This window comes from Oncorhynchus tshawytscha, linkage group LG29, assembly GCF_018296145.1.
Source record: "Oncorhynchus tshawytscha isolate Ot180627B linkage group LG29, Otsh_v2.0, whole genome shotgun sequence".
In the NCBI taxonomy this organism is placed as follows: domain Eukaryota; kingdom Metazoa; phylum Chordata; class Actinopteri; order Salmoniformes; family Salmonidae; genus Oncorhynchus; species Oncorhynchus tshawytscha.
The window spans coordinates 34,210,235-34,227,252 of NC_056457.1; the positions used below are offsets into that span (position 1 = coordinate 34,210,235).

At 46.8% G+C, this 17,018-nt stretch overlaps 2 long non-coding RNA genes across 2 annotated transcripts in view; one reads left to right on the forward strand and one right to left on the reverse strand.

Moving 5' to 3' along the window:
- The window catches only part of LOC112238018, a 46,000-nt gene extending 29,334 nt beyond the window's left edge, over positions 1-16,666 (reverse strand). Inside the window, exon 1 of the long non-coding RNA XR_002951539.2 lies at positions 16,452-16,666. This is a non-coding gene — a long non-coding RNA (uncharacterized LOC112238018). The remainder of the gene's footprint in view (positions 1-16,451) is intronic.
- Positions 15,052-17,018, forward strand: part of LOC121841330 — a 67,452-nt gene continuing 65,485 nt past the window's right edge. Inside the window, exons 1-2 of the long non-coding RNA XR_006080302.1 lie at positions 15,052-15,124; positions 15,277-15,363. This is a non-coding gene — a long non-coding RNA (uncharacterized LOC121841330). The remainder of the gene's footprint in view (positions 15,125-15,276; positions 15,364-17,018) is intronic.

The following is a 17,018-nucleotide window of genomic DNA, read 5'->3' on the forward strand; positions in this document are numbered from 1 at the left end:
ATATAGGGAAGGAACCAAAGGGAGTGACAGATATAGGGAAGGAACCAAAGGGTGTGACATATATAGGGAAGGAACCAAAGGGAGTGACAGATATAGGGAAGGAACCAAAGGGAGGGACATATATAGGGAAGGAACCAAAGGGAGGGACATATATAGGGAAGGAACCAAAGGGAGTGACATATATAGGGAAGGAACCAAAGGGAGGGACATATAGGGAAGGGAAGGGAACCAGGGAAGGGGAGGGACATATATAGGGAAGGAACCAAAGGGAGTGACAGATATAGGGAAGGAACCAAAGGGAGGGACATATATAGGGAAGGAACCAAAGGGAGGGACATATATAGGGAAGGAACCAAAGGGAGTGACATATATAGGGAAGGAACCAAAGGGAGGGACATATATAGGGAAGGAACCAAAGGGAGGGACATATATAGGGAAGGAACCAAAGGGAGGGACATATATAGGGAAGGAACCAAAGGGAGAGACAGATATTGGGCAGGTAATCAAGGAGGTGATGGTGACCAGGTGAGCGTCATACTACGCTGACGCACTTAACGACGGTGAACGGTGTGAGCCCATAACGAGCAGCCTGGTGACCTAGGGGCCGAAGAGGGAGGAGCACAACGTGACACTGGCTGACATGACTCACAGCTAGGGAGATCTTTGACAGGAGGCCGTTGGGAGAAATGCTGTACTCTGGCAGAATTGTGTTTCCTGCTGAGCTTCGATTGGTTTCTCTCCAACGTTTTTGTTTGTTTTGTTGCGTCTATCTTAGTGGGGTTGAGACTAGCCTCCACTGGCTCAGAGCCTAATTGTTGTTGTTGCGTCTATCTTAGTGGGGTTGAGACTAGCCTCCACTGGCTCAGAGCCTAATTGTTGTTGTCTATCTTAGGTGGGTTGAGACTAGCCTCCACTGGCTCAGAGCCTAATTGTTGTTTTCTATCTTAGTGGGGTTGAGACTAGCCTCCACTGGCTCAGAGCCTAATTGTTGTTTTCTATCTTAGTGGGGTTGAGTCTAGCATCCACTGGCTCAGAGCCTAATTGTTGTTGTATATCTTAGTGGGGTTGAGACTAGCCTCCACTGGCTCACAGCCTAATTGTTGTTTTCTATCTTAGTGGGGTTGAGTCTAGCCTCCACTGGCTCAGAGCCTAATTGTTGTTGTATATCTTAGTGGGGTTGAGACTAGCCTCCACTGGCTCAGAGCCTAATTGTTGTTGTCTATCTTAGGTGGGTTGAAACTAGCCTCCACTGGCTCACAGCCTAATTGTTGTTGTCTATCTTAGTGGGGTTGAGACTAGCCTCCACTGGCTCAGAGCCTAATTGTTGTTGTCTATCTTAGTTGGGTTGAGACTAGCCTCCACTGGCTCAGAGCCTAATTGTTGTTGTCTATCTTAGTGGGGTTGAGTCTAGCCTCCACTGGCTCAGAGCCTAATTGTTGTTGTCTATCTTAGTGGGGTTGAGACTAGCCTCCACTGGCACAGAGCCTAATTGTTGTTGTCTATCTTAGTGGGGTTGAGACTAGCCTCCACTGGCTCAGAGCCTAATTGTTGTTGTCTATCTTAGTGGGGTTGAGACTAGCCTCCACTGGCTCAGAGCCTAATTGTTGTTGTCTATCTTAGTGGGGTTGAGACTAGCCTCCACTGGCTCAGAGAGCCTAATTGTTGTTGTCTATCTTAGTGGGGTTGAGACTAGCCTCCACTGGCTCAGAGCCTAAATGTTGTTGTCTATCTTAGTGGGGTTGAGACTAGCCTCCACTGGCTCACAGCCTAATTGTTGTTGTCTATCTTAGTGGGGTTGAGACTAGCCTCCACTGGCTCAGAGCCTAATTGTTGTTGTCTATCTTAGTGGGGTTGAGACTAGCCTCCACTGGCTCAGAGCCTAATTGTTGTTGTCTATCTTAGTGGGGTTGAGACTAGCCTCCACTGGCTCAGAGCCTAATTGTTGTTGTTTATCTTAGTGGGGTTGAGACTAGCCTCCACTGGCTCAGAGCCTAATTGTTGTTGTCTATCTTAGGTGGGTTGAGACTAGCCTCCACCTGCTCACAGCCTAATTGTTGTTGTCTATCTTAGTGGGGTTGAGACTAGCCTCCACTGGCTCAGAGCCTAATTGTTGTTGTCTATCTTAGTGGGGTTGAGACTAGCCTCCACCGGCTCAGAGCCTAATTGTTGTTGTCTATCTTAGTGGGGTTGAGACTAGCCTCCACTGGCTCAGAGCCTAATTGTTGTTGTCTATCTTAGTGGGGTTGAGACTAGCCTCCACTGGCTCAGAGCCTAATTGTTGTTGTCTATCTTAGTGGGGTTGAGACTAGCCTCCACTGGCTCAGAGCCTAATTGTTGTTGTCTATCTTAGTGGGGTTGAGACTAGCCTCCACTGGCTCAGAGCCTAATTGTTGTTGTCTATCTTAGTGGGGTTGAGACTAGCCTCCACTGGCTTAGAGCCTAATTGTTGTTGTATATCTTAGTGGGGTTGAGACTAGCCTCCACTGGCTCAGAGCCTAATTGTTGTTGTCTATCTTAGTGGGGTTGAGACTAGCCTCCACTGGCTCAGAGCCTAATTGTTGTTGTCTATCTTAGGTGGGTTGAAACTAGCCTCCACTGGCTCAGAGCCTAATTGTTGTTGTCTATCTTAGTGGGGTTGAGACTAGCCTCCACTGGCTCACAGCCTAATTGTTGTCTATCTTAGTGGGGTTGAGACTAGCCTCCACTGGCTCAGAGCCTAATTGTTGTTGTCTATCTTAGGTGGGTTGAGACTAGCCTCCACTGGCTCAGAGCCTAATTGTTGTTGTCTATCTTAGGTGGGTTGAGACTAGCCTCCACTGGCTCACAGCCTAATTGTTGTTGTCTATCTTAGTGGGGTTGAGACTAGCCTCCACTGGCTCAGAGCCTAATTGTTGTTGTCTATCTTAGTGGGGTTGAGACTAGCCTCCACTGGCTCAGAGCCTAATTGTTGTTGTCTATCTTAGTGGGGTTGAGACTAGCCTCCACTGGCTCAGAGCCTAATTGTTGTTGTTTATCTTAGTGGGGTTGAGACTAGCCTCCACTGGCTCAGAGCCTAATTGTTGTTGTCTATCTTAGGTGGGTTGAGACTAGCCTCCACCTGCTCAGAGCCTAATTGTTGTTGTCTATCTTAGTGGGGTTGAGACTAGCCTCCACTGGCTCAGAGCCTAATTGTTGTTGTCTATCTTAGGTGGGTTGAGACTAGCCTCCACCTGCTCACAGCCTAATTGTTGTTGTCTATCTTAGTGGGGTTGAGACTAGCCTCCACTGGCTCAGAGCCTAATTGTTGTTGTCTATCTTAGTGGGGTTGAGACTAGCCTCCACCGGCTCAGAGCCTAATTCAGTTCGTTTCCATCCTATCTGGTAACGTCTCCAACGCTACATTTACTCTAGTCTGCGGAATGAAACATTGGAATGATGTCATCGCCAATTTTTAGGGGTAGAATTTCTGGTGGCTTTTCCACATCAAGTAAAGTAAAACAACAGGAAGGTCTTAGGCTACCAATCAGGAATGTTCACTTATTTTGCAGTGTAATGGAGTGCGTCAAATGTAAACACACTAAACCACTAAACCGTATTTAACCCACAGGGCTCTGATTAAAAATAGTGCGCTATATAAGGAAGAGGTTGCCATTTGGGATACACAGCAGTACTTCCACTGTTTCTCCTCCAAGCCTACCCCTGTTCCACAGCGTTTTTTTCCATCTCTCTCTCTCTCTGTCTCTCAATATAAACTGCTCTTTAATCTCCTTCTGTGCAAATTATAGCCTGAGCCTCTGTTGGCATCCACAACACATGACCAGACCAGGTCTAATAAAGTGGTCCTCTGACCATCTTCATCCTGACTGCTCGTTTTTTTTTTTCAATTAATGTTGGTGCAATTTTCACAACACTAAGCACAAAGTCTAATAAACTGACCATCAAAATGACTCATGCTACAAAATAACATTTTCAATTGACAGAGTACAAGAAACAAATTCACAAAGTCCTTTGTTCACTGCACAAATCATTATATTAATTTGGATGAATATTCCATCTTTAAAAGTATCTTTTCAAAAATACAATATTCACTTTACTTTTGATACGATTTTTGTTGTTGTTGTTGTTTGTTGTTGTCATTTGTCAACGATACAAATAAACCAGAGTCGTATACAGTATTTAACGAGTTAGGCGAACTTTTCTTCTCATGTTCCCAGTGTAATGTTAACGACGAGCTACCGTGGCTGCATTAGAACGTTGTAGTGTCATATTAATGCGTCATAATGCTCATTCTAGGGGGCTAATCAAACTTAATGCAATGGTAAATATAACCGCAGGCTGTAAAAGTTCCTATAGATTCAGGGATTTGTCTGAGATAAAAAAAAATAAAAAAAGGTGTTGCTATTTTCCCCTATTACAATTATCGGCGCACATGCTGGGGTTTTGATTAAGAAACACGTTGTGTGTGTGTCGAGGCTTGGCCCCTCGCTGGCCAATCAGAACGTTCTCCATGGTGAAATATGTGGCTGTTTCCAAGTTGTGTATTATGGTGTTTTGTGTACTGCCCTGGAATCAACTCCATTTCAAATGTTAGTCCGTTTACAGTTCATTAAATGTCTTACAGAAACAAAATAACAAAATGCAGACCTATCTTTACTAAATATGTTAACTTCAATTAATTGTCCATGTCCACATTGTTCATTGCATGGCTTCAATAACATTCACACTGATATAGGGGCTATGCCTCCTGTACATTGCATTATGGTGGAGCCAGATTCACACTGATATAGGGGCTATGCCTACTGTACATTGCATTATGGTAGAGCCAGATTCACACTGATATAGGGGCTAGGCCTCCTGTACATTGCATTATGGTGGAGCCATGGAGATGCCAAACATGGTCAATAAACAATATTAAATGAATTATTGATAAAGCCTAGAAAGAGAACGTCAAATATTCTAATCAAATTCTAAACAAAACAAACACAACAACTATGTCACACTTACAGGCATCATCATTTCTCCCTGTGGACAATTAATATTAAAACAACACAGACTGTGGAGGGTTTTTAATGCACATCCAAACTGTTCACAATAGCTTGACAACGATCTAATATGAAGAGAAAGGGAGAATGTCCACTCACTGTTATACTGCTCCCTGATAGGCCTGTTATACTGCTCCCTGATAGGCCTGTGTTTTATCCACTCACTGTTATCCTGCTCCCTGATAGGCCTGTGTTTTATCCACTCACTGTTATCCTGCACCTTGCCCTGATAGGCCTGTGTTTTATCCACTCACTGTTATACTGCTCCCTGATAGGCCTGTTATACTGCTCCCTGATAGGCCTGTGTTTTATCCTGTTATACTGCTCCCTGATAGGCCTGAAACATCCACTCACTGTTATCCTGCTCCCTGATAGGCCTGTGTTTTATCCACTCACTGTTTTAGTTCCTGCTCCCTGATAGGCCTGTTATACTTTCCCTGATATGCCTGTTATACTGCTCCCTGTTATACTGCTCCCTGATAGCCTGTTTTATCCACTACTGCTCCCTGATAGGCCTGTTATACTGTTATACTGCTCCCTGATAGGCCTGTGTTTTATCCACTCACTGTTATGCTCCTGATAGGCTCCCTGCCTGTGTTTTATCCACTCTACCCTGTTATACTGCTCCTGATAGGCCTGTTATACTGCTCCCTGATAGGCCTGTGTTTTATCCACTCACTGTTATCCTGCTCCCTGATAGGCCTGTGTTTTATCCACTCACTGTTATACTGCTCCCTGATAGGCCTGTTATCCTGCTCCCTGATAGGCCTGTGTTTTATCCACTCACTGTTATCCTGCTCCCTGATAGGCCTGTGTTTTATCCACTCACACTGTTATCCTGCTCCCTGATAGGCCTGTTATACTGCTCCCTGATAGGCCTGTGTTTTATCCACTCACTGTTATACTGCTCCCTGATAGGCCTGTTATACTGCTCCCTGATAGGCCTGTGTTTTATCCACTCACTGTTATCCTGCTCCCTGATAGGCCTGTGTTTTATCCACTCACTGTTATCCTGCTCCCTGATAGGCCTGTGTTTTATCCACTCACTGTTATACTGCTCCCTGATAGGCCTGTTATACTGCTCCCTGATAGGCCTGTGTTTTATCCACTCACTGTTATACTGCTCCCTGATAGGCCTGTGTTTTATCCACTCACTGTTATACTGCTCCCTGATAGGCCTGTGTTTTATCCACTCACTGTTATCCTGCTCCCTGATAGGCCTGTGTTTTCTGAACACAATCTGAACCATTTTAACAGACAGATTCACACAATGCCGCGGACCTTGTGACCTTGTGACCATAAAACCAAGAAGGCGAAGAGTTCTAATACGATTGGTTGTAATGAAATTAAACGACAAAACAAGTCCATCTGTTTTTTTTTTTTTTTTTAAAAAGAACAACAATAAATATGTGTCAAATGTAAAGTCTCCGGGATAATAATAGAGCCCTGTTGAACCAGCCGTCGTTATATTAGGCCTACGGAGGGCTTGGGAACATACGAAACGGAAAACATCAATTATTACAGAGTTACAGGTAACTTATAAATACGAGGTTCACCGGGTTTCACGGAGGATCTCATCTCTCATGATGGGTATGACACGTGGGCTACATGAAGGAGGGTGTTTATTTACCAAAGTCCAAAACGGGACCTGCATGGCTAAAATAAAGTGGGCATAACTACAAGGCAGAGATACAAAGTGAATGTCATCTCACTGTTTTACTCATCTCAAGCGTTATATGTTAATAACGCTTTGGGGATTAATATGTATTTCCAAGCGGTTTGACTCCTTCGCTATTGCATCGCATTGAGACTTTATTGAGAGGAGGGGAAGCTATGCTTGGTTTTTAACCAAATAAAACGAAATGTGGAATTTTTTTGTGTTGTTTTTTTGTGTTTCTAAATACGAAGTTTACAGGCACCAAAAGCACATTAGGCTACTATTGTTCCATGTTCATATGGTCAGTGGTCGTCACGGCTGGATAGGCTGTGTTTCCGCTGTCAAAGTTCATACCATAACCAACTGCGTAACCTCTAAAACCAGCTTTTGTTTGGTCTTAAATATCCCTATTGACGCTGCCTGAAAAGGGAGGGAGGGGGGGAGGGGGGGATTGGTTGTACATGGTTTCAGAGGGGGGAGGGGGGTTAGATTGGTTGTACATGGTTTCAGAGGGGGGGGGGGGATTGGGGGTTAGATTGGTTGTACATGGTTTCAGAGTTGTACATGGGAGGGGGGGGTTAGATTGGTTGTACATGGTTTCAGAGGGGGTACATGGTTTCAGAGGGGGTTAGATGTGGGTACATTTTTGATGTGGGTTTTTTGGGTCCATACCTTGACCTTACTAATGTTAACACACACACACACACACACACACACACACACACACACACACACACACACACACACACACACACACACACACACACACACACACACACACACAGCTGCCTGTCCCTTCCCTTCCTCACCCCTCCTCACCCCACCCTGCCTCACCCCTCCTCACCCCACCCCTCCTCACCCCACCTCTCCTCACCCCTCCTCACCCCACCCTGCCTCACCCCTCCTCACCCCACCCTGCCTCACCCCTCCTCACCCCACCCCACCCTGCCTCACCCCTCCTCACCCCACCCCACCCTGCCCACCCCTCCCTGCCTCACCCCTCCTCACCCCACCCTACCCTACCTCACCCCTCCTCACCCCACCCCTCCTCACCCCACCCTGTAGGCTGGAGAAACAAGCTAACAGTAACAGCCCTAGATGCCTCATACCCCTCATAAATATCCCATCAGCCCTGAGGAGTCCTGCTCTAGTATACAGGTGCTGTGGGAGCTCCATAATGACCCAGAGAGGGGAAGGTCCAGTTACGCCTGCCTGAACCCAGCCACCATCCCTGGGTCTCGTATGGCAGGGCCAGGGGCCTGGAGTGGGCCCTGGGGTGGGATTAACCATACCTGACCGGTTAACCATTCAGGGAGGTTGATAAATGATAAATAATAACCGTAAGTCACAGTAACAGCTGGTATCAGTACTGGATAATTAGTTAATATTGAGGCCCTGGGGGGGAGCTTGGTGGAGAGGAGAACCTCCCCAGTGCCCTGTTTCAGTAACCACATCTCCTATAAGACTTCCAAGAGTCCCACTTTCCTCCAGGAGGTTCCAGTTTCAACTTTTATTAGTAGCATGTTATCCACCTTCTGACGAAATGGTCACTCTACCCCCCACACCTCTCTACCCCCTCCGACATCTCTCTGAAATGGTCCTCCCCCCCCACACCTCTCTACCCCCCCCACACCTCTCTACCCCCCCCACACCTCTCTCCCCTGAAATGGTCACCCCCTCTACCTCTCTACCCCCCACACCTCTCTACCCCCCACACCTCTCTACCCCCCCCACACCTCTCTACCCCCCTCCGACATCTCTCTGAAATGGTCTCTGCCCCCCCCCCACACCTCTCTACCCCCCTCCGACATCTCTCTGAAATGGTCACTCTACCCCCCCACACCTCTCTACCCCCCTCCGACATCTCTCTCCAAATGGTCACCTCTCTCTACCCCCTACCCCCCTCCCACCTCTCTACCCCCCTCCGACATCTCTCTGAAATGGTCACTCTACCCCCCACACCTCTCTACCCCCTCCGACATCTCTCTGAAATGGTCACCTCTCTACCCCCCACACCTCTCTACCCCCCCACACCCCTACCCCCCGACATCTCTCTGAAATGGTCACTCTACCCCCCCCCCACCCCCCCCACACCTCTCTACCCCCTCCGACATCTCTCTGAAATGGTCACTCTACCCCCCCCACACCTCTCTACCCCCCCTCCGACATCTCTCTGAAATGGTCACTCTACCCCCCCCCCCCACACCTCTCTACCCCCTCCGACATCTCTCTGAAATGGTCACTCTACCCCCCCCACACCTCTCTACCCCCCCCACACCTCTCTGAAATGGTCACTCTACCCCCCCCACACCTCTCTACCCCCCCGACATCTCTCTCTGAAATGGTCACTCTACCCCCCCCCACACCTCTCTACCCCCCTCCCATCCTCTGAAATGGTCACTCTACCCCCTCTACCCCCTCCGACATCTCTCTGAAATGGTCACTCTACCCCCACTCCACACCTCTCTACCCCCCTCCCACACCTCTCTGAAATGGTCACTCTACCCCCCACACCTCTCTACCCCCTCCGACATCTCTCTGAAATGGTCACTCTACCCCCCCCACACCTCTCTACCCATCTCTACCCCCTGAAACCCCTCTCCACCCCCCACACCTCTCACCCCCTCCACATCTCTCTGAAATGGTCACTCTACCCCCACCCTCCCCCCTCCACCTCTCTCTGAAATGGTCCCTACCCCCCCCACCCTCTCTACCCCCTCTGAAACCCCCTCTACCCCTCACCTCTCTACCCCCCCCAACACACACACCTCTCTGAATGGTCACTCCACCCCCCCCCACACACACACACCTCTCTAAATGGTCACTCTACCCCCCCCCCCTAACACACACACACACCTCTCTGAATGGTCACTCCACCCCCTAACACACACACACACCTCTCTAAATGGTCACTCTACCCCCCTAACACACACACACACCTCTCTAAATGGTCACTCTACCCCCCTAACACACACACACACCTCTCTGAATGGTCACTCCACCCCCCTAACACACACACACACCTCTCTGAATGGTCACTCCACCCCCCAACACACACACCTCCTGAACACACACACACACCTCTCTGAATGGTCACTCCCCCCCTAACACACACACACATCTCTCTGAATGGTCACTCTACCCCCCTAACACACACACACACCTCTCTAAATGGTCACTCTACCCCCTAACACACACACACACCTCTCTGAATGGTCACTCTACCCCCCTAACACTCACCCCACACACCTCTCTGAATGGTCACTCCACCCCCCCCTCTGAAGGGTCACACCCCCCACACCTCTCTGAAGGGTCACTCTACCCCCCACACCTCTCTGAATGGTCACTCTACCCCCCCCCCTCTGAAGGGTCACACACACCTCTCTGAATGGTCACTCCACCCCCTAACACACACACACACCTCTCTGAATGGTCACTCTACCCCCCACACCTCTCTGAATGGTCACTCCACCCCCCACCACACCTCTCTGAATGGTCACTCTCCCCCCACACCCCTGAACACACACCCCCCACACCTCTCTGAATGGTCACTCCACCCCCCACCCTCTGAACACACCCCACACACCTCTCTGAATGGTCACTCTACCCCCCCACACACCTCTCTGAATGGTCACTCTACCCCCCACACCTCTCTGAATGGTCACTCGCAGGTTCCTTCTGGGCAATGCAACAACAATAGGAAATAATGAAAGAGAAGAATATGAACGTAAAGTAAATGTCTCAGTAGAATAGAATAAACATTTTAGCAATTTATAGTCCCAATATTTACACGTATATTGGGGAAAGGGGGGGGATCAAGTGTATAAACTGAGCTATATAATAACAGTCTGGTAGCAACAGTTGTGATGTTATATGTAGCATGAGTGTGTGTGTGTGTGTGTGTGTGTGTGTGTGTGTGTGTGTGTGTGTGTGTGTGTGTGTGTGTGTGTGTGTGTGTGTGTGTGTGTGTGTGTGTGTGTGTGTGTGGTTAAATTCATGTGTTCTAAGGTGCAGAGAATCAGAGCAGGTGTTCAGTCCAGTTCAGGTGTTCAGCAGTCTGATGGCTTGTAGATAGGAACTGTCTCTGAGCCTGTTGGTATAAGACCTCATGCTCTGATACAGTCTGATGGCTTGTAGATAGGAACTGTCTCTGAGCCTGTTGGTATAAGACCTCATGCTCTGATACAGTCTGATGGCTTGTAGATAGGAATTGTCTCTGAGCCTGTTGGTATAAGACCTCATGCTCTGATACAGTCTGATGGCTTGTAGATAGGAACTGTCTCTGAGCCTGTTGGTATAAGACCTCATGCTCTGATACAGTCTGATGGCTTGTAGATAGGAACTGTCTCTGAGCCTGTTGGTATCAGACCTCATGCTCTGATACAGTCTGATGGCTTGTAGATAGGAACTGTCTCTGAGCCTGTTGGTATCAGACCTCATGCTCTGATACAGTCTGATGGCTTGTAGATAGAAACTGTCTCTGAGCCTGTTGGTATGCTCCACCTTCATTATGGAGTGAAACAGATTACACCAAAACCCCTTCCCTTCCCTCCTCAGTGTTACACCAAACCCCTTCCCTCCTCAGTGTTACACCAAACCCCTTCCCCTCCCTCCTCAGTGTTACACCAAACCCCTTCCCTCCTCAGTGTTACACCAAACCCCTTCCCTCCTCAGTGTTACACCAAACCCCTTCCCTTCCCTCCTCAGTGTTACACCAAACCCCTTCCCTCCCTCCTCAGTGTTACACCAAACCCCTTCCCTTCCCTCCTCAGTGTTACACAAAACCCCTTCCCTTCCCTCCTCAGTGTTACCAAACCCCTTCCCTCCTCAAACCCCTTCCCTTCCCTCCTCAGTGTTGCACCAAACCCCTTACCTCCTCAGTGTTACACCAAACCCCTTCCCTCCTCAGAGTTACACCAAACCCCTTCCCTCCTCAGTGTTACACCAAACCCCTTCCCTCCTCAGTGTTACACCAAACCCCTTCCCTTCCCTCCTCAGAGTTACACCAAACCCCTTCCCTCAGAGTTAAACCAAAACCCTTCCCTCCGCAGAGTTACACCAAAACCCTTCCCTCCTCAGTGTTACACCAAACCCCTCCCCTCCTCAGTGTTACACCAAACCCCTTCCCTTCCCTCCTCAGTGTTACACCAAACCACTTCCCTCCTCAGTGTTACACCAAACCCCTTCCCTTCCCTCCTCAGTGTTACACCAAACCCCTTCCCTCCTCAGTGTTACACCAAACCCCTTCCCTTCCCTCCTCAGTGTTACACCAAACCCCTTCCCTCCTCAGAGTTACACCAAACCCCTTCCCTCCTCATTGTTACACCAAACCCCTTCCCTCCTCAGTGTTACACGAAACCCTTTCCCTCCTCAGTGTTACACCAAACCCCTTCCCTCCTCAGAGTTACACCAAACCCCTTCCTTCCTCAGTGTTACACCAAACCACTCCCCTTCCCTCCTCAGAGTTACACCAAACCCCTTCCCTCCTCAGTGTTTAACAAAACCCCTTCCCTCCTCAGTGTTACACCAAACCCCTTCCCTTCCCTCCTCAGTGTTACACCAAACCCCTTCCCTCCTCAGTGTTACACCAAACCCCTTCCCTCCTAAGTGTTACACCAAACCCCTTACCTTCCCTCCTCAGTGTTACACCAAAACCTTTCCCTCCTCAGTGTTACACCAAACCCCTTCCCTCCTCAGAGTTACACCAAACCCCATCCCTCCCAGTGTTACACCAAACCCCTTCCTTCCTCAGTGTTACACTAAACCCCTTCCCTCCTCAGAGTTACACCAAACCCTTCCCTCCTCAGTGTTACACCAAACCCCTTCCTTCCTCAGTGTTACACCAAACCACTCCCCTTCCCTCCTCAGAGTTACACCAAACCCCTTCCCTCCTCAGTGTTAGACCAAACCCCTTCCCTTCCCTCCTCAGAGTTACACCAAACCCCTTCCCTCAGAGTTAAACCAAAACCCTTCCCTCCTCAGTGTTACACCAAAACCCTTCCCTCCTCAGTGTTACACCAAAACCCTTCCTTCCTCAGTGTTACACTAAACCCCTTCCCTCCTCAGAGTTACACCAAACCCCTTCCCTCCTCAGTGTTACACCAAAACCCTTCCCTCCTCAGTGTTACACCAAACCCCTTCCTTCCTCAGTGTTACACCAAACCACTCCCCTTCCCTCCTCAGAGTTACACCAAACCCCTTCCCTCCTCAGTGTTACACCAAACCCCTTCCCCTCCCTCCTCAGAGTTATACCAAACCCCTTCCCTCCTCAGAGTTACACCAAACCCCTTACTTCCTCAGTGTTACACCAAACCACTCCCCTTCCCTCCTCAGAGTTACACCAAACCCCTTCCCTCCTCAGTGTTTAACAAAACCCCTTCCCTCCTCAGTGTTACACCAAACCCCTTCCCTCCTCAGTGTTACACCAAACCCCTTCCCTCCTAAGTGTTACACCAAACCCCTTACCTTCCCTCCTCAGTGTTACACCAAAACCTTTCCCTCCTCAGTGTTACACCAAACCCCTTCCCTCCTCAGAGTTACACCAAACCCCATCCCTCCTCAGTGTTACACCAAACCCCTTCCTTCCTCAGTGTTACACTAAACCCCTTCCCTCCTCAGAGTTACACCAAACCCTTCCCTCCTCAGTGTTACACCAAACCCCTTCCTTCCTCAGTGTTACACCAAACCACTCCCCTTCCCTCCTCAGAGTTACACCAAACCCCTTCCCTCCTCAGTGTTAGACCAAACCCCTTCCCTTCCCTCCTCAGAGTTACACCAAACCCCTTCCCTCAGAGTTAAACCAAAACCCTTCCCTCCTCAGTGTTACACCAAAACCCTTCCCTCCTCAGTGTTACACCAAAACCCTTCCTTCCTCAGTGTTACACTAAACCCCTTCCCTCCTCAGAGTTACACCAAACCCCTTCCCTCCTCAGTGTTACACCAAAACCCTTCCCTCCTCAGTGTTACACCAAACCCCTTCCTTCCTCAGTGTTATACCAAACCCCTTCCCTCCTCAGAGTTACACCAAACCCCTTCCCTCCTCAGTGTTACACCAAACCCCTTTCCCTCCCTCCTCAGAGTTATACCAAACCCCTTCCCTCCTCAGTGTTACACCAAACCCCTTACTTCCTCAGTGTTACACCAAACCACTCCCCTTCCCTCCTCAGAGTTACACCAAACCCCTTCGCTCCTCAGAGTTACACCAAAACCCTTCCCTCCTCAGAGTTACACCAAAACCCTTCCCTCCTCAGTGTTACACCAAACCCCTTCCCTCCTCAGAGTTACACCAAACCCCTTCCCTCCTCAGAGTTACACCAAACCCTGTCCATCCTCAACGTTACGTCAAAACCCTTCCGTCCATCATCCTCTTTGACTGAAAGACTTAAAATATATATTTATATTTATATATATATTTCACCTTAACTTAAGATTTATTTGACTGAAAGACTTAAAAGTCTGTGTTGATGGTGCTCTCTGTGGGCTTGGGAAATTAGGCCCTTGTGGGAAATCTGGGATGTGGTCAATCTTGTGTTGCAGCTAAAGCCTGTTTTGTGAACTTCAAAATATTTTATGGGGGACTTTGGTCACATTGTAAAGAAAGTTTGGTGTTTTCTGTTTTCGGCCAGCAGATGGCGGTGTTTCTACATGAAAGCGGCGCAGCAACAAAACCAGAGTGCTGAGCGAGAGGACGGTGTTCTTCCCGGTCTGTCACGCACCAAGCCACGGTGACACCGGACACTGCTTCATTACCGTCATCACCACTCCGCGCTAATTACCGGCCAAGGCTCCTCCCGTACATGGTAGAAGTCTCCTAGGCACCATGAAACACAGCAAGGCAAGCTCACCTCTGAGAAAATATGTTTTACTTCTGAACACAAACATTTAAACACATATAACAAACACATCTATTTAAATGTTGTAGGTACAACTATTTTATAGGCCTGTTTGACTGTAAACTTAATCTATCGATTGTATTATTATCAATAACTAACAATATTAAATAAACTCATGTTTTCTATCTTCCTCATGGAACCCCAAAGACTGTGATCTCATTTAAGACAAATAGCTCTACAACAGCTGCATGGAACACTTGGCAATAAGCAATCAAAACATTCAGTAAATATATTACTAAACATAAACCTTTATTGAAATGCATAAAATGTTTATCAAAATAAAATAAAACTCTTAGGCAACAGCATTAACATGTCTAATGTTATTGTAATTATTTACTTTAATAAAAAAAACTAAATAGTATATAAAAAATTTTTTGTCACACATATCACCTTCCGACTTTATATATATATATATATATATTTTTTTTTTAAATATATTTTATTGGATATTTAGGCCTAGGTCTATAAGTTATGTGATGGGGTGGCAGGTAGCCTAGTAGTTAGAGCGTTGGACTAGAAACTGAAAGGTGTCCCCGAGCTGACGAGCTGACAAGGTACACATCTGTCGTTCTGCCCCTGAACTCTTCCTAGACCGTGATTTAAAATAAGAATGTGTTCTGAACTGACTTGCGTAGTTAAATAAAGGTTTAAAAAAATAGTTGATTATTTACGATTTTTTTTTTTTATATATGTGGATTTGTATAAGTTATCTTTAGGTCCCGTATATCAGATGGACATCCACGCGTCTCGTGGCGCACACAGGCCTCCCAGTCCACCCGCACTTATAGATCAGGTAACGTACCACTAAACTTGACTGAAATATATACATTTAATTTTGATCATTTTAATATCACATTTCTTATTTTATTTATTAACGTTGATTGTAAAAATAATTACATAAAATGTATTTCCCACATGGATTTAAACATATTAATTATATTATTGCTTTACCTATGGGATTGTAGGACTGCACATTAGGCTAGATTAGGTATATAATTGTTTGACAGATACATTATGACATTCATTTTAGTGCTAATAAACCTGACTATTTAAATAATTAGAAAATGATGCACCTGAGTCACAACATTATATATATTCATGTTTTATATGATAAATGGAATACACCTATTTAAAATGGTTATTGTTCAAATTAAACTTGGTTAAATTATGTAGACCGGTCTATTATAATGTAGTCTACAAAATAGTGGCAAGGCAATGCAGGCCAAATCATTGTTTTATTAAGTCATATTAAAACCTATTTTACACGGTTTAATCGTATTTCCGTGTTAAAATCCTACATATTCAGATGGTACAATTCGCTGCTCGTGCGCAACTGTTTTCCGTCCTGTTTGTTTTTGTCGCTACAAAAAAGAATGGCGTTTTATGACATAGAAGTTCCGCTTTGTGGTCAATGTGAGCCGGCCTTGAACACTGGAATTGGATTGTAGCTGCACACACACACACACACACACACACACACACACACACACACACACACACACACACACACACACACACACACACACACACACACACACACACACACACACACACACACACACTCATGCTACATATATTATACATATTTTCGGGTCTGTGAGGTTTTCCAGTGTTTTCAGTAAAATGAAAAATGTGATTATTTAGTTTGGCCATGAAATAAGAAGTAGGGTAGTAATTAAATTATTTGTTATATTTAAAATAAAAGTCAACTGCATGTTCATGTGGTTGCTTCATGCTTTTCTTACATAATAGTTGCCTTTTAATAAAGCAAATATAATTTATATACCTGTGGTTGCTTCATGTTCCATTATCCTTTCCTTTTTATACAAGCTAATAGTTGCCTTTGATAAAAAATAAATACGAATTATTTTTGATACATACGTTTGATTCAGTCGGCAGGTAGTTTAGCGGTAAAGCGCGTTAGGTCAGTCATCGAAAGGTCGCTGGCTTGAACACCCGAGCCTGCATGGTGGTAAATCTGCCGTTCTCCCCTTGAGTAAGGCAGTTAACCCCGAACAACAGCTGCGTCGATAACGTTATAGGGCACCTCTCTGATTTTCGAGGGATTTGGTTTAAGCGAAGAAGACTGTTCTCAATTGCGCAGCTGAATTGGTTTCCCTGACTACCGTTGACTTTTTCAGCTTCCAGAGGTCGTCGCTTCACGTAGCCAATCTGTTGCTATGACTTCAACATTTATCGTTCAGTCTAATAGTGGTATGTGACTCTTACATGTTATTCCCATAAAGCCACTTCACCCCCCTAAAAAGGCTGTGTCCCCTGTTCCCTATAGAGTGCTTTAGTTTTGTTTTGACCAGGACCCATAGGGACAGTTGTTTGCCCCCTCAGATAAATGAACGGCCCATGGTCCAAATTCTTTAAAATGTTCACCTCAGATAAAGCTCTCTCCATCTCCTTCTAACACACACACTACCTGGAGAGACAGGCCCG